The sequence below is a fragment of the Euprymna scolopes genome, chromosome 16 (genome assembly GCF_053919585.1).
Source record: "Euprymna scolopes isolate OS-2025 chromosome 16, ASM5391958v1, whole genome shotgun sequence".
NCBI classification, from domain to species: Eukaryota; Metazoa; Mollusca; class Cephalopoda; order Sepiida; family Sepiolidae; genus Euprymna; species Euprymna scolopes.
Genome location: NC_136497.1, coordinates 15587966 through 15606120, shown reverse-complemented (window position 1 = coordinate 15606120; position 18155 = coordinate 15587966). Strand labels below are relative to the sequence as shown.

General features: G+C 35.0%; 1 protein-coding gene across 6 annotated transcripts in view; it reads left to right on the top strand.

The window, feature by feature from the left end:
- Positions 1 to 18155, top strand: part of LOC145295851 (uncharacterized) — a 423706-nt gene that overhangs the window by 3323 nt on the left and 402228 nt on the right. The gene's annotated exons all lie outside the window — the stretch shown is intronic.

Sequence of the window (18155 nt, the reverse complement as noted above, 5' to 3'; positions counted from 1 at the left end):
AGAACCCTTTATTTAATCCAGAGGTAGCATGCTCTCATTCTGTCGCCTATGATCGGGTTATATTTTGAGTGTCACCCGCCGGGCCGCCGGCAGCACCCGCGTTGCCCGTTGCGGTTGAAGGTTCAATCCTCGGTGCGGGCGATACTCAAAGTACACATTGTGAAAATAACACTCTTAGTCTGAAGAATCCAAATAACATGAACCAACTTAGTTCAATTATGAAAACCGATTTTAAAATTGCTTTAACCTCTGTTAAAAAATATTCTAAAACTTTTACTGCAAAATGATTTGCTAACAATTTAAAAGCTAGAAATGATTTTCTATTTGACAGTTTAACAGATTTTAAAAAACATCACAAAATAATTCAGTTTTTTTGTTTTTGTTTTGTTTTTTAACTATTAACAAAATATTAAAATGGCTGATTCTTACAACAAACCAAAATGAATAAAGGTGGATTTTATTTCTCAATTGAATTATTTTTTACTAAAATTTTTAAAACTATTTTGATATCTTTACTCAATTTGAACTGAATTGTTTATTTATTTTTAAATCCTAATCCAAGTTTTCGGTTTAGTTCGGAAGTAACGTTATTTTTCGTACTTAATCAAAAAATGCAATAAAATTTTCATAAATAACAGATTCATATTAAATTTTGAATCTATATAAGTCACGCAGAAAAAAATACATACAAAAACGGACGTACTATCTCATTGGTACAGAGATTACATTAAAAGAAGTACCTTTTAATCCTGTTATAAACTTAAATTCTGTTAATTCAATTTTTATTTAAAATCATTATCTAATGCTTAAAAAGTGGAATCCTTGCAAAACACCTTCCTTGGCCTTCGGGCCAAGATCACAGTGTAGTATCTGTTCTGATGCTACACTTCACCTTTTCTGTCCTCGGTTAGTGTAGGTGAAATCCTTCATGACTGAAACAATTTTTATTTTTGTTCCTATCCAGAGTACCCCTTTGTGGGGAGCTTTTTTTTTTTTTTGTTATTACATTTTCACCCCAAACAAGACACAGTGCCACTTTGATGTAGGGGGTTACTACCAGGGACATAAGTTGCAGGGATACTATATAGGGAGTTGAGCAACAAGATGTCTGTTCACATTGCACTTGAACTTTTGCATGTCAGTACAGTTAGGGAAGCAGGAACCCGGAAGGGAGTTCCAAAGTCTAGCAATTCTGGGGAAGAAACTATTAGAGTATAAGACTTTCTTACATCTAGGGATCTGTGTAGGGGTGGGACTTTGCTGCTTGTCAGGTTTGTCAGCAGTGTTTACGTTGAGAGGGTACAAGGGCTTGTAGTTCGTTAAAATACTTGTAGAACAAGCAGAGAAATGCAACATTTTGTCAGTGGGATTGAGGTTGAAGCTTAGATGACACTTCAGGACCTATCAGGTTGGCAACTCTCTTTTGAATCTTTTCCAGGAGTGAGAGACTAATAGCAGATGCATCAGCCTAAATGTGACAACAATACTCCATACATGGGTGAATGGTGGCCTTGTAGAGATACAGGATACTTTCAGGCGTAAATAACTTTCTAACACAGAGAGAGCCCACCTTCCTTGCAGCAGCCCTGGCAATGCTCTCAATGTATCTGTTCCAACTCCTGTTCCCTGTGAACGTTAAGCTGAGGAGTTTGAACGAAGTACTTTCAGGTAAAGCCAAAGCTATTGGTCGTTGAAAGTTTCTTGTAATCATTAAAAGAAACGAGCTTAGCCTTGGCAGGATTGAATATTACCATCTATTTTAGACCCCATTCCACTACAGTCTTTCTCTAGGATTTCTACCATTGTCTTGGAATTGTTTTCATTCGTTTTCCCTTCATGCCTGTTATAGAGCACGGTGTCGTTAACAAATAGAGTGCATGTCTAGTACAAGCCTTGCTCATTCATGAGACCTCACAGATATTTTTGTACTTAATCCAGAGTGCCTCCCCCTGTTTTTTAAAAAGATTTTTTGGAAGCTGGATTTCACCACATATTAAAAACCGCTAGTGTATCCAGCTTCGAGATTTATTAAATATATGAAGCTTTCATATTGGAATTTCAAAGTCTGACCCAAATTTTCCTGTTGTATCATGTTAATCGGAAAGACTACTGTTATAAGAAATTTTTAAATAATCACCTAAAGTTAATCAGCAAAGGAGGATAACTCGTATTTTAAATCGATTTTTTTTTTTTTTTTTTTTTTTTTTTTTTATAATGAATCGCCAGTTATGGCTAAAAGTCACTCAAGTAGAGTTGCAGTTTAGATAAACCAAAATATGAGGAAAATAATTATTGTAAAAGAATTTTAAAATGAAACGAAATTGAAATTGACGTAATAAAATTAGTTTGAAACAATATTAGAAAACAGAATATTTTTTATTCCATGATTTTTATTGAATACTGTGAGAAATTTTCAGTTACATGCCATGATTCATTGTTTTTGGCCACTTACGCACAATTCTAGTAGGCAGCCTGTGATTGGTTTATTTGTATGAGCCAAGTTAATTACTTGATGCCCTTTTTTGTAAACATTCTTTTCCTTTAAGTCTACGATAAAACGCTCGGCAGAAAAGAAGGCCTTATCGAGAATTTCTCCATGTTATATCACCAAAATGTTGGTGAAAAAAAGAACTTGAAATCTCTACAAGCAGAGACACCTTTGTATTGTCGAAGATATCCAATTAGAAGATGGCACCTTTTGAACATTTATTTATTTTTTTACTTTTTATTTTTTTACACGGTGGTCACCACTTATCAAGGCCCGGAAGCCACTCAGGGATAAGGGTTATTGCAAGTACAGTACGTTAGTGTGGAGATTTAATGAAGTGTTTACTGAAGAGGGTGGTTCATTAGGAATTTGTTAACGTTGGACTTGAAGACATCCAAGTTTTAGTCAGGTGGGAAGCAGGCAGGCAGAACAGAGTTCCACAGGCATGCAGTTCTAAGAAAGAAGCTTTGTTCATGGAATCCACATTTTGATTTAGGCACAGATAAAGAGTGGGGGAAATTTTTCACAGTGGATTCAGCTAGACGGGTGTTTTTCGTGAAAGATTGGCGAGGTGGGGGGGAACCAAAGATTGGAGTTCAGACGAGCACCTGCCATGGAAATAACGATAAAACAAGGATAGGCTTGCAACGTCTCTTCTGTGGGAGAGAGGTTGCAGGGTAGAGAAAAGAGCATCCCCCACTAAGCCACGAAGTCTATTTTGTACTCTGTCAAGGCAGGATAGGCTGTTTTTAGCAGCTCCTGCCCAGATATGGTAGCAGTATTCCATCCTTGGACATACTTGGATTTTATATAGATAGAGAATTGCATCAGTAGTGAGATATCTTCTGGAGCGGTAGAAGGATTTCACCATCTTTCCAGCGACCTTGGCAACAGACTTGATGTATGTGTTCCATTTCAGATCAGGAGTAAAGGACAAACCCAGAAGTTTGTCAAAACACGGGGCTTCTCCTAGACGAGAGCCATCCATTTCAATTGATGCCAGATGGGGATCAGAGCATTGATGATGTAAAGATAGGAGTTTGGTTTTAGATGCATTAAAGGTAACCAGCCATGTCTTCCCCCCCCCCCCCAGTGAACCACGCGCTCGAGATCAGAGGAGAGAGAATCAGAGAGAACTTTGTCATTTAATAGCCTTTGATGTGTTGCCGTAGATGGTCGTGTCATCAGCATAGATGTCAACGAATGATTTAAGTATGTGTTTAGGGAGGTCATTGATGTAGATCAGGAAGAGAGTTGGGCCCAGGATTGGCCCTGGAGGGACTCCAGCATTAATACTGCAGGCCTCTGATTTTTGTCCATCGACCACTACTCTTATGAGCCTATTGGAGAGAAATGATTTAATGATTGAGAAAACATTTCCAGTTATACCGTAGCTGGAAATCTTGTGAAGTAGGCCCTTATGCCATACCTTATCGAAGGCCTTTGATATGTCAAGAGCAATTGCCCTAGAAAGGAAGCCTTTGTCAAAAGATTCACTAATCCTGTGAGATATAACCGTTAGCACATCTTCAGTAGATCTTGCAGAACGGAAACCATATTGTGTGTCACTAAGAAGATTGTTTCTGCTGAGGTGGTTTACTATTTCTCTATTTAATATGGATTCCAGCAACTTACTCATAACACACAGGAGACTTATTGGTCTGTACTGAGAGGGAGATGACTTATCACCTGAATTCTTAAATATAGGGCATACTGATGAGGTTTTCCAGGGAGTCAGAAAGCATTTCTCCTTAAGGCAACGCTTAAACAGTTTCGTAAGTATGGGAGCAAGTTCTGGTTGAAGCTTTTTTAACACTATAATTGAGATGCCGTCAGGGCCAGTTGCTTTACTGAAATCAAGGTTCATTTTCTTTGTTTATATTAAAACTAAATATTTTAACTTTTCTCAATTCAATTAGAGTCCCAAGGGATTCATTTATGCCTAATTAAAGACGCCAGAATTCTTGCTGAGAACATCATGGATCCTTTTGAAGGAAAACAAACTACCACTCCACTAGAAGGAGTTAACTACTGGCTCCCTATTTTGGAGGTCAAACTGGCCCATGTTTTTGCAAGGACTGTACCACCACAGCACCAATAACTTTTCTTTGCTGTTATAACTGAATAAATTTCGAGTTTAAAGGTATGGTTTTGTAATTTGTGGATTTATTTTACCTCTGCCAGGGAGTATTGAGTTTGTGAGATTAATTTTCTCACAATACACAAACAAAAACATAATTACAAATATTGTTATCGAATGCATACTAATATACCAGGAAATACCCGACTCGATTTCCTTCTCTGCCACATTTCCAACAACTGTAGATTGAACATAATTATATTTTTTATAATAATAATCAAGTAATTATAATTAAACAATCACATTCGTTAAGAATTTTTTTTTTATTATTCTTTTACAATAATTATGTCAATTTCAAATGACAGGCGGTGTACCCCCAAATATGTGCGAGTATATTCCTCATAGTTTAGTTTATCTAAACAGCAAGAGCATGAACGAAATTTGATTGTTTATAAGGACGGATTATTACACGTATTTGTTGTCGATCATGTAACTTGTAGGTAAACAGTCGCGTGGAAATGTGTCCCAGAAATGGAAAGTTGTCTACGAAAATGAAGAACCAAATTTATTTCACTAAATTTCTACCAATGTCGCGTATGTAGAGCTAGTTTTTGGGGTTTTTTATTTTTAATAAAATAAAAATTTTCTCAAGACCGAAAAATTATATAATAATTACAACAATAAATAAATAAATATAAAAGTTTACAAAATATGCAACAGTATAAATAAATCCGTAAATTCCCCACCGCCGCCTACCCCCCCCCCATCACGAATCCACCAACGAAATTCGATGGAGATTAACCGAGACCAGGAAATGCGTTTAAATAATGAATAATAAAAAAAAAAAAAATAGCTTCCTCATGCTTGGCCACTACCTACGTAAATATAGATATTAAATCTTTATTTGCTCGGCTCGGCTCGGCTCAAATGATAGTATCTATAATTAGAGAAGTCTTTCTTGACTGGTACGATTTTATTTTTGTCCCATCCAATACTCACATAAAATTAATATACGAAAGTATAAATTTATGCGTAAACTTGAAGTATTTACTTCAATAGTGCTCAATACGTAGGTAGAGCTAGTTAGTAAGTTATAAAATATATATGGCGATTAAGCTATATATATTTTATAACTTACTAAGGAGATTGGTCTTCACCACCGAGAGACAGTGGTGACGGGTTAATCAAAAAAACCGACCTCGTGTTCAGTTTTTTTTGTCCTGGAGGGGGTGGGGCAAGTAAAAAGGGACTTAAGTAACAGATCTTTTCTTTCTTTTTTTTTCTGCGAATCTATTTCTCAAGAACTGTATATTTTTAAACATTTTTCTTCACCCTCCATTTGTTTTTTTTTTGTTTTTTTTTTTTCATTCTTTTGAGTTAAAAATATACTTATGAAAATGAATTGAGTGGGTGTTGTTTGAAGTATTCGTTTGTTTGTTTTCGCTACGAACAAAACGTTGTGCGTACTGTTGTATGAAACTAATAAGTGACTAGTTTCTTGAATCTGCTTCTCCTGCTCCATCCCAAAAGGGTTACTTTGGATGTGACAAAAAGAAAATATTATCATAAGTCTATTATCGATAGGGCTGGGATCAATATGTAGTGTCTTTCGTCTTTTTGACTGGGGCATTTTTATTTTTATTTTATTTATTTTTTTTTTTTTGTTGTCACATCCAAAGTAAACTTGTTGGGATGGAGCAGATTCAAGCAGAACATTAAAAAACGATTTTGTCTTTAATATATATATATTTTTGGGGGGGGGGGCATCGTCATCGAAATTATTTGTTTCCCCCATAAGAATAAAGTTCGACACAAGGTTTTTAATGGGGGGGGGGTAGTGTGATTAAACAAATGTGTCCTTTGCGTCTCTGTGTGTAAAGGCTAAAACATGACCTTTTTTTCCTCTATAGTTCAGTATGATCCTAGGAGGCTATCCTCCCAGGTATTACCTCCTTTGGGTGGGGGTAGTGTATTACTGTATTGCCATTCGACCGGGAGATTCCTACTAGGGTAATGTTGTTTTTGTACCCTTCTGGGGTGTCCTCATCAGAAAGTTAGACCCCCCCCCATGTTAAAGTGACTCTTATTTCTAATCTTTTTGCAGGGGTACAAGTAAAAGTTTCATAATCAAGTGATTAACACTTTAGTATTTTCAGATTTTGCTTCAGATTATCAATTATGTAGTAGTTTCACTGTAAACTTTGTGTTGGGTTGAACATCGTTTAATGCTCGCTTTTCTGTTTTATATGAATTAACTGAAAAATCGATTTGAATCAAGCAATTTGATCATTTTTTCCATATTAACTGTGTATGTTATGTTTTCATCCATGAGCAATCAAGAAAAAAAATTTTCATACCGACATGTGTGGGTGACTATACAAGGTTTCTTTTCTACAAGCACTTCTCATTGTCGTTTCATGTGTGGCCATGATTGTCTCACCTGTTTTAGCTAGATGATGCATAAAAAACATAAGATTTTGCAGAGTTTTTTCAGGTTTTATTAGAAAGAATTTAATTGAGAGAGACCTAATAACTGAAATTATTTCCTTAACTTAGTTTTCTAACTTGAGGTTTGAGAGACGCAGATGGACAGGCAACATTCACCTTCAATCATTCTACATTATGGCAGTGTCTCTATCCGCATGTCTTCAAAAGTGAGGCTGACTAAAACCCAGTTTTATCTCATTCAAAAGCATCATGTTATATTGTGATCGTTCAAATGTTTTCTATTTATGAATGTTTGGCGCAAACCCAGACTCCACACTCTTCTAAAAAAAATTGTTACAATAATGAATATCACCATTGGATACCATCTGAAAAATTTTAGTAAAACAGTAAATTGTTCTGTTCAGTTTTTATATAGGTTTTGTTTTCATCCCTCCAAAAATCGGTCACAAATAGAGTATAGATTACATGGGAACTCTTCACTGCACTCCAAATTTCTTCAGCATTGAAAATGTAATTTTCTTTGGTTTGATTTGTTTACTAGGAACCAAGGTCTGGATTCCACCTACAAGTTATGAGTAAAATAGGGTAAATGAGACTCTCAAATCTTGATAGGTAATTAGTCTAGAAGATGAACATCTTTGATAGAACCCATGCAGCTAGATCAGTTCCTGTCATGTGACACATGTTGTTCGCTTGTACAATCATGTTGCTTGGTGGAGAGGGTGAGTCATGTCCTCTACAATGCGTGACTTAAAAATAAATGCCTTTTAGAGATAATTTAAACTGTCATTTTTGTTATCAAAGAATTATCAATTTATACAATGATCATAATAGTTGGCATGCAATTATTAATCATAATTTTAATCATGAAGGATTTTCACATTGATTATTAATAGATATTTGCAAAGATCCATTTATAAATGAAAAATTACTTTAGAAGAAAGAACATATTACTGTGTAGTTGTTCTCTTAAGCACAAAATAACATCAGATCCTCATATGTAATTAAGTTCGATTTTTTGTTTATCCTTGAGGGTTATCATTTGTCACCAATTTTTTATTTTTTAAAATTGTTGCTTTACATTTCTATTATTGGATTGACAATTCTCTAGAATTTATTTTCTGCAATATTACCTTGCTCGGCAACAATCGCCAACCCCAACGTTGTCTGCTGTGAATTTCTTCTTGTTTGTCTTTTCTTCTGAACGTATCATCATCTCTCACGCATTGGCGATTGCAGAGAGGGGAGTGTATTGGCTCATGAGTATGTAAAAAAAATAAAAACCAAACAAAATCTCTGCCCAAATTCTTTCAATATTAGTTGCACTCTGGATGTGTGTGTGACACCATCTATTCTCTACACGCTAACGTCCACATCTTAGTTTTCTTTTGAGGCTGTGTTCGTCAGTCGGTTGATTAATTTCCCCTATTTGCTACAAGCCACAGCTTACATTCCACTATAACTCACCAGCCTCTTTCTGGACACTTTTCTCAACTATTCCTAACTGTCGTAAAACTCTGTCACTCCTAAAACTAACTCTTAAATATATTGACCTTCTTTGTCCTAATCGCAGTTACACCTTCAACAACAATCCACCGCAGTTTCCTTTTATTTTCCTTGGTGAACAACTTCCTATCCATTGTCTTTCCACCAACCCTATTTCCTATATCTATGTTTCCCCGATAAACATAAACATATTTCCACTTATCTTTTGTCATACTTGTCTTTTTTCCCCACTTCCCAAACACTTAGCGGCAGAATGCTGATATTATCACATGATGACATTCTTCTATGGTAGTTGAGACTTTATAGATTGGGATCTCTATTTTTTTTTTTTTTTTTTTTTTTTTTAATTTTAAATGAATGAAACCGGCCACAGATTACCAGCAAGTTAATTTTTATTTAATTTCTTTTTCTTTTATTAAACAAAAGTTTATGTATATGTGCACTTATATTTCCAAATGCAACTTTGAATCTACTCACTTTCAATTCAAATTTTTTTCAAATAGCCTTCCTATCTATTTTGAAAAATTGCACATAACATTATTTCTTATGCCATTAACACATCTGCCCTTAAAGAATAAGAAAATCTATTGTGTTTATTTATATAAAATCTGTATAATTGCCTATTTAATACGAAAACTCAAAGAATTGTTGCCGATTAAGAGGCGTCATTTTGAACTAACACTAGGAGAAAAAAATAGTGATTTCATCAATCTTTAACTTCCAGCCCCTAACCCTCACCTGCTAACTGCTTAGTCATCACTAAACATCTCTACATTTCTACCTCTTAGACATGCATTAGAGTTCATTTCTATTCAGTTAGGAATTTAACAAAGTATGTACTCGGAAGCAAAGTGATCTGTATTACATAACTATGTCTCCTCCTAGATAGTTTTGCAACGATTAAAACAAAACTGAACCGATACTCCATGTTATGCTAAATGTCTATGACTCTTACTTGAAAGCTGAAATTATCTTCCCTCAATAATAGAAACACATTTTATACCTACAACTTCAACTTTATTCGCATCTACTGAAAACCTGCCCATATATCTATTTACATGACTCAAAACTTACTGTTTTATCCGTACTATATTGCACTCACATCTCAACCCTCCTGTCATCTAAAATATAGTTTGGGCACAACTCATAGTTTAATTCTTAATAACTACTCATACAGTAACGTTATCCTAGACCTAAGCTAATATAAATAAAATAAAAAAAATATAAAGGGGAAGCCTCAAACCACATTATCTCCTTTCTAACAAGCCTTCTTACAATCTTAGTTGCTTACACTGCATGAGCTCTACTCACCCCCATTATCCAGTAACAATGAAATAGCAATGTAGCTAAATCACTTTGAGGAGTGTAACTATTCAGCAGATATATAACCTCTACAAACTAACCCAGTAACATTAACTAACCACGCGGGGTCGCAGAAATACCTGGATTAGAACTTGGGCGCGGAGCAAACCCTCTCAGTGCTGACGGACCCAGTAGATCTTCCCAGATCATCTGTCTAATAGAAGGAAAACTCTGAAACTAAACCAAACGGGAGGGAGGCCTCTTCAGTCTTGGATGACAACCTTCCTAGAGCTGGTGACTTAAACAAATTCACCGGTTTGCAAACCTAAACTGCTTAAGGAGTAGATAGGCTCTGTCTATCGCCTGGCTTCCATACTCCTTCTTTGCCTATTAGTCAGGCGCAGAGACACTATCACAGTGATTCGACAGAAACACCCAGTGGTAGATCTTGTTTCTTGTCTGGGGCAATGAACACCGTTTTCCCCACTCCCAACACACCCCACCCCTAAAACTGGGCACTTGAGAGTGCTTGAGTACCATATATGCCTGAGCAATTAGATTGGGTTGACCTTCCTCTGATGGGTTGAGGGTACCATAATAAACAAAGTCTCTGACAGCATAGACACGGCACTCTCCCTCGACACTAGCGCATAAGTACATGTATTTGGTGACTTTAATGTTCACCACAAAAACTGGCTTGGATTCTCTACTTACACAGATGCAGCGTGCAGCACAACTCCTAGCTTCTCTATATATCACTCCCTATCACAAACTGTTACGTTTCCAACCCGTTTCCCTGACCAGGAAGACCAACACGCATCACTTCTAGATCTGTTTTTGACCACAGTTCCCGATGATTGTATAACGAATGCCAACAGCCCACTTGCAGTGATAATGGTTGAAATCGCCCTAAACTCTAGAGCCAAAACTGAAGAGCCAGTGCTCAAAACAATGAGATATTATAAAAAGGCTGACTAGGAAGCCATCAGAGATCTTATCAGAGATGCCCCATGGGGAAATATTTTTTCTCTCCCTGCTGAACAATGTGCAAATGAGACCACTGAATGGTTCAAAACTGCAATCGAAGAGCATGTTCCCATGTGGAAATTTTATAGCAAGCCCCACTCTCCCCAATGGTATACTTCGACTTGCGCAACTGCCATTGCTCAAAGGCAGCATGCATACCGCAGATTTAACTGACATAAGTCCAGTTCAAACAGACAGAAGTACATAGAAGCTAGAAGTAACATTAAGAAAGAAATAGCGACAGCTAAGAGAGAATTTACGGAAACCACTAAAAAACGCATTGAAGCACAAAAACTAGGAACTCGTGACTTCTGGAAAATCTACAACAGTGTAGTAAATAATGGGCAATCAACAATTCCCCCACTAACCAAAAATCACAAGGTTATTTGCTCAGCAACCAAGAAGGCTAACATGCTTGCCAGTCGGTTTGCCTCAAACTCCACACTGAACCCTTCCAACCACCCCCTACCTGAATTTCCTATGCGGACAAATGCCACGCTAGACGATCTGAAAATCACCCCTGCTCAGGTGCATGCTATCATAAAAAACCTTGACACTTCAAAAGCATGTGGACCCGATCTCATCCCAGCTGTGTTATTAAAAAAGTGCTCAACTGAAGTAGCTCCAGTTCTCTCCAAACTTTACAACAAATGCCTTAATGAATCTTGCTTTCCGGGCTATTGGAAAATTGCTTCTGTAGTACCAGTATTAAAGAATTCTGGCGAAAGAACTGACCCATTAAATTATCGCCCCATTAGCCTCCTCCCACTTTTTGCCAAAATATTTGAGATCTTAATTAACCATGCTTTTTAGTCCAACTTACAGATGCTAAACTTCTGACTGACCAACAATATGGATTTAGACAAGCCTGTTCCACAACAGACATCCTAACTGTAATCTCTGAACGTATATACCATTCACTGGACAAAGCAGGGGAGAGCAGAGCAGTAGCTCTAGATATATCTAAGGCTTTTGACAGGGTATGGCATGAGGGTCTCCTTAGGAAAATTAGATCATACGGTATCACTGGTAGAATACTTAACATAATTAAATCCTTCTTAGATAAGAGAAAAATCCAGGTTGTCCTCGATGGTTGTACATTTAAACAATATGATATAAATGCGGGAGTGCCCCAGGGATCTATCTTTGGACCTCTACTGTTCCTGATATTCATAAATGACGTCCCCAACAAAATTGCCTCTGAGATGGGTATATATGCTGATGACACTACACTCTATAACAGGCACGACAGGAAAACAAATGGACACATATCTAAAGAAATGGCAGAAACACTAGAGGATGATCTCCAATCTGTAGTGGAATGGGAACAAAAGTTGATGGTCACGTTCAATGCCGCCAAGACTAAACTAGTTTTATTCAATAATTACAAGAAACCTTCTCTAGCACCTATAGCAATGGGCAACGGCTCTTTATCTGAGAGTACATCTTTCTAACTCCTTGGCCTAATGTTCACAGGAAACGAGAGTTGGAGCAAATACATTGAAGGCATTGCCAGGGATGTTGCAAGGAAGGTGGGCTCTCTCTACCATGCTAGAAAACTACTAACACCCGAAAGTATCCTGTACCTCTATAAGGCCACCATTCACCCATGTACGGAGTATTGCTGTCATATTTGGGCTGGTGCATCTGCTACTAGTCTCTCGCTTCTTGACAAGTTTCAAAAGAGAGTCACAAATCTGATAGGCCCTGAACTGGCATCTAAGCTTCAACCTCTGTCCCATCAACGAAATGTTGCATCCCTCTGCCTGTTCTACAAGTATTTTAATAGTGAATGCTCTGACGAACTGCAAGCACTTGTGCCCCCACGATGTGAACACCCTCAACAAACCCGACAGACTGCTAAATCCCACCCCCACACTGTAGAGATCCCTAGATGTAAAAGATCTTTCTACTCCAGTAGTTTCTTCCCCAGAACCGCTAGACTTTGGAATTCCAATCCAGATCCCTGCTTCTCCAACTGTACTGACATGCAGAAGTTCAAGTGCAATGTGAACCGACATCTTGCTGCCCAAATCCCTACATAGTACCCCAGTAGTTGTTGCCCCTGATAGTAGCCCCCTACACCAAAGTGGCAATGTGCCTTGTTTTGGGGTGAAAATGTAATAATAATAATAAAAAAAAACATTATCACGTGGTTGGTGAGGGTTATCTTTAAATTTTAAGCGAATGTCTGGCATCCAGTAGGATGCTCCATCCCCATAAAAAATAAAACAGGAAAATTAAAATTAAGGCATTGTAATCAAGCATCGTAATCCAAAAAGTAGTGACAAAATGAATATACTCATCTACTTCTCACTTTCCTTCTTGGCCAACTTGATGGATTTAGTTTTTGTTTCATGGTAAATCAACCTAGATTTTATAACACTGCATAACTTGAACAAAAATTTACTTTCTTAAACAATTCCTAGGTTTTCTCACAGCAAAACTATCAAACTTACAAGTGAATAATTTCTCACAAATTGTATGTTTACCCCACACACTTTATTATACATTATAAAGTCTTACCTGACATAGTCAGGTTTTTCAACTAGTAGCATATACAGCAGATAAATAGCTTATACATGTTTATAAAGTGTTTTTTAAAGTCTTATAAATTCTGAAACATGGTCAAAATAGGAAATATGCCTACAAGAAATGATCCGGTAACATTTTATAAAATTTGTGCACACATTTTTCGCCTTCTGTCGTTTTTGTTCTCGCCATTTATTTTGAAAAAAATATCACAACATTATTTCTTAACACATTTGAGAAAGGTCTGAATCTTCTCATGAAGAATAAGGAAATTTGTGTTTATTTGCACAAAATCTGTGTATCTTTTTATATAGCACATATAAACTAACATTTGCAATACTGAAATGAATGTAACAGGTTGCTAAGCATTATATGTGCATTTTGAGTACTTTTAATAATATAGTCGAGCAAGGAGTGTTTGTGGGTCTTGCATATTTATCAATATTATTGATGGATTTCATAGTAAAAGCTTATATTGTAAGATTTAACATGTGACTCTTTTGTGTATTGTGATATTCAGGATGGTTGATTAGCAATAAATTATTTTACCTTTTTAGGCATGTTTTGTTTTAATCAATTTTCATGTCAACTTGAAAAAAAATCAATGGTATTAATAGACATTCAAGCTCAATGTTTTTGTATTTATTTATTTTTATATATTTATTTACTTTTTCTTTTTTTTTACACCAGAGCTTTTATAAATAAACAATAGAAAGTTAGATTACAGTATCCACTTCACCTTTCAGAAAATCCAAATACTTCATGGACTGTTTTGTTAATGTATGAACAAACATATTACTCTATATTATGGTCGTCAATGAAACGGTCCAAGTATTTGAACTTTTTTGAGAGGTGAACTGGAATCTAACTTCCTATAGTTCCTATAATAATCACAGATCAAATTTATATTGCTTATGATGATAGAAAGTGATTTTTTTTTTTTTTTTTTTTTTTTTGATCTCTTTCTTAGGGTGTATATCTTAATGATATCAATAAAATAAAAATGAATAAAAATCTTAGTGGAACTGGCTTTCCATTTATTTGTTTCTTCATCATGAGGCCAGTTAGGTACAATTCTAGCACCTTCTCCCTCCCCCCCCCAAAAAAAAGACACTCTGGATCAGACAAAAATAAAAATTGCCTCAGTGAGGACTGATGACAGGAAAAATGAAGTGTAGTATCAGAACAGATATTACATTTTGATCCTGGCTAAAAAAGGTCAAGAAACCAGTAAAGCTGATTTCATAAAAATCATTCAAACTGTCATATATTTTTCTGATTCCCATATTTTATGTGTACACCTGATTATAATGTTGGTTATAGGTGATATTGTTAATTCTTAAAATCAAAACCTTTCTTCAAATCTCTCCAGAATGAGTCATATCATATTGGTTGTTTGTAAAATTGACTCAGCTGTCACGTAACTCAATCCGACAGAAGACTATATTTTCTAACCTGTTTTTCAACTGTTAACTAGACTCATGAAAAAGAATTTCAAAAACTACCTGTTGAATATACTCAGTAAACCAAGTGCAAAATAAATAAAACAATTGCATTCAAAGGAGCCGTTAATCTTAAAAAGGTCTCTCAGTTGGAGTGACTGAAATTGTAAGTGAATGTCTGGCATCCAGTAGGATGCCCCATTCTTATGAAAAACAAGAAAATTAAAATTAAGGAAATTATCAAGCATTGTAATCCACAAAGTAGTGACAAAATGAATGTACTCATCTACTTCTCGCTTCTTGGCCAACTTGATGGATTTAATTTTTGTTTCATGGTAAATCAACCTAGATTTTAAAACACTGCATAACTTGCACAAAGAATAACTTTCTTAGACGATTCCTAATTTTCTGACAGCAAAATTATCAAACCTGTGGATAATTTCTCACAAATTGTATGTTTACCTTCCACCCCCATCCTTTACTAAACATTATAAAGTCTTACCTGGCATAGTCAAGTTTTCAACTAGTAACATATACAGCTTATACACGTTTATAAAATGTTTTTTATTCCTGAACATGATATAATTTCATTTTATAATACCGACAAGGAACTCTTCTCTTTTACTCATTTACTTCCTTTTACAGAAGGTTAGACATGGTCAGATGGGATTTTTAAAAGTGAGCACACTAGGCTACCTACAAAAAAATGCTTGAGCAGTGTCTTTAGTATTCCTCAGGCAATGTTAGTAATGGAGATTTGATAAAGTGTCTTACTTAAGGGGGCGGTTTATCAGGAATTTGTTTATGTTGGACTTGAAGACATCCAAGTTGTAGTCAGGTGGTCACACACTTTTTGAAGACACTTATTTTTAAATAAGATTAAAATGAAAAATTTGAAAAACCTTTAAGTGTCGAATGTAATAAAATCTTTTTTTCCTTTTTTTGGGCCAATATTTCACTAATAAATAGCCTCATCCGATCTGTCCGATCTGTAAATTTTTTATTTTCTTTTCATTTTGGTTTTATGGTGGAGGCAATATCTTGGAGTAGAAGAGAATAGAAACATAATACCAAAACAAAGAAGAAAAAAAGAAAAAAAACTTAGATCAAACTTCCTACCCTGCTAAAGCTATTTATTAGCAAAATATTGGGGGGGGGGTAAAAAATGATTTTATCATTACATTCAACACTTATAGGTTTTTCAAATTTCTCATTTAAACTCTTATTTACATTTCTTTTTCACAAAAACAGAAAAACTACTCTTTGTCAATTTAACATGAGTCACTGTTAATATCTATCTAAAGGATTAATGTTATCAGTTTGAATCTTAGATTCAAAATTTATGTCCACCAAGCTCTTAAGTATTGTTGCTAGAATATGAAGGTAAAGTCAAATGTACACACAGAAAGCATTAAGTATACATTGATAAGCTAATATGGCGTTGATTCCACGTAAGGTGTTATGTTTTGGAATATACTCGTTATAGCCTTTCTCTATCAAGAAATTGTGTAGCTATAATCTTAGTTTTTTTTTTCTTTTTAAGGAATGATCTTTAGATGACTCGGTGAATTAATTTTTTGCTGCTTTGCTTGATTGGGAAACTGACAAAATTCTTGACTTGCCTGATCTCTGCGTTCACCTTAAGTATTAGTTTCATGTTTTATATGATCCTGAAAGTGTCAGTAGCTTAAATACATAGCCTCATTAAATTTTATTTTTTAATGTATTTACTAGTGATATGACAATTCCAATATTGGCAGATTTGCCGTTTAGTTGTACAAATATCCTCAAACCAGGTAATCACTAAAAGGGACTCTTAAAGGTCAACACCGGTATCGAGCAAAAGTTTGTTTACATGTTTTACAAACTTTAAATGGGAAAAATTATAAGCACATAATTATTGAAAATGTGATCATGTGATTAAAATTTAAGTTAAATTAATCATGTTGTTTAACAAATTAAAAAAAAATAATGCAAGATGAAGTTTTAAAATGATTGTTTTATTTTATTTAAAATTAAAAACATTGAACAATAAAAATGAAATTTTGGGTACTTATGTATTTTTGGTGCCGTGCTGAAATAATGTTATTATTTTGAAAACCATTCTTCTGAGGGTGTTTTATAACTATTCTGTGCTTCCACATTACAATTAAAAAAACAAAAAAAAAACAAAGATATCGTGAAATTTGAATTTAAACTGAAAAAAAACTATAAAAATAGCATGGTAGCATCTACCATTGTATACATCCGAGAACAATATCTACTGTAAAATTAAACCAAAATTTGGTGCTTATGCGTTTTTGATACCACACTATTTTTAAATAGTTTTTTTCAGGTTGAATTAAAGTTTCAAGCTATCTTCTTTTTTTTTTTTTTTTTTTTTAAGGTGTAAGCACAGAATAGTTACAAAACATCCTCCCCATGTTAAGAATGGCTTTCAAAATAATGACCTTATCTGTCAGCACAGTAACAAAATATATAAGTACCCAAAATTTTATTTTTATTGTTCAATGTTTTTAATGTTATAAAATCTAACATATTTAATCATTTTAAAACTTCATCTTGCATTATTTTTTAAATTTGTTAAACAACGTGGTTAATTTAAATTAAATTTTAATCACATGATCACATTTTCAATAATTATGTGCTTATATTTTACCCATTTAAAGTTTGTAAAACATGTAAAAAAAAAAAAAACCTTCTGCTCGATACCGGTGTTGACTTTTACGAGTCCCTTTTAGTGATTACCTGGTTTGAGGATATTTCTCCAACTAAACAGCAAATCTGCCCCAATATTTTTCTCGATTCTGATACAATTACTGATTCCGATTCTTTATAAATCTTTAAATATTTAACTGTATATTTGTTATATTTTTTCACTTCTTGTAAAAACACGTGAAATGTGCAGATATTTTTCCAAACTGCTTCTGACGCACGCCCATGAGAGGGATTGCTTTTCTTTAAGTCTCCTATCAATATTTGAAAACGAGATGAAAACTTTCAGGTCGTGTATGCACAAGTTCAGTCATCGTAACAGTGCAATTTGCAATCCCTTCTAATCCATTCGTCAGAATAAAAAATAGGAGGCATTACTTTTGGAACGCCTTTTGTACACTCTTTCTCACTAAATCATTGCTAGCTACAATCTGCAGCCCCACAGGGAAAATTGAATTTTATAAATCATAAAATGGGGGAGGCAGTAATGTTGTAAGAGATTTTCTCATTCACTCCCAGAAAATGCTAAGTCTTCCTTATGGTGTAAGTAATAACTTGAATATTCATCACATTTTGGTTAAACATTAATACAGTGAAAGTTTCAGGTTGAAATCCA